Genomic DNA, 800 nt, shown 5'->3' on the forward strand with positions numbered 1-800 from the left:
CATTTTGTTAGTGTCAGTAGTATACAAACTGCTAAGTTTGGTGTCTTGCATGCATTGTTATTTGATTTTAGTTGTATTTTGATTATTCCTCATTATTAAAAATCCAAAATTTTTTTTCTAATTTGTGTCTTTTCAAGTCAATAATACAGAGAATTGAAGATTCAGAACATACTGCAGAGGAATTATACAGAAAAAGCTGCGCGTTCAAAACGCCCAGTAAGGAAGGCAAACTGGCATTTAAATGCCAGCCAGGGTGCCTGGCTGGGCGTTTAACGCCCAAAAGGGTAGTGCTTTGAGCGTTAAACGCCAGAATGTGCACCATTCTGGGCGCTTAACGCCAGGATGGCACAAGAGGGAAGATTCTGTTTTTAATTCAATTTTTTTTTTCAGGTTTTCAAAATTTTTCAAAATCAAATCTTTTTCAAATCAAATCTTTTCAATCAAATCTTTTTCAAAATCAATTTCTTTCCATTTTCAAAAATACTTGCTATCAATCAATGATTTGATTCAACATTTCAAGTATGTTGCCTTTTCTGTTGAGAAAGGTTTAATGTTTGAATCATATCTTTCTTTGTTAGCCAAGTCATTAATTTTTAAAAATCAAATCTTTTTAAATTATTTTTCAAATCATATCTTCTCAATCACATCTTTTTAAAATCAGAACTTTTCAATCGTATCTGTTTAATCACATCTTTTTTCAAAATAGTTCTCAATCATATCTTTTTGTTTTCTAATTTCAAAATCTTTTTCAAAAATCACTTGATTTCTTTTCCACTCTTAGTTTTCGAAAATCAATTAGT

This window comes from Arachis duranensis, chromosome 7, assembly GCF_000817695.3.
Source record: "Arachis duranensis cultivar V14167 chromosome 7, aradu.V14167.gnm2.J7QH, whole genome shotgun sequence".
Taxonomy (NCBI): Eukaryota; Viridiplantae; Streptophyta; class Magnoliopsida; order Fabales; family Fabaceae; genus Arachis; species Arachis duranensis.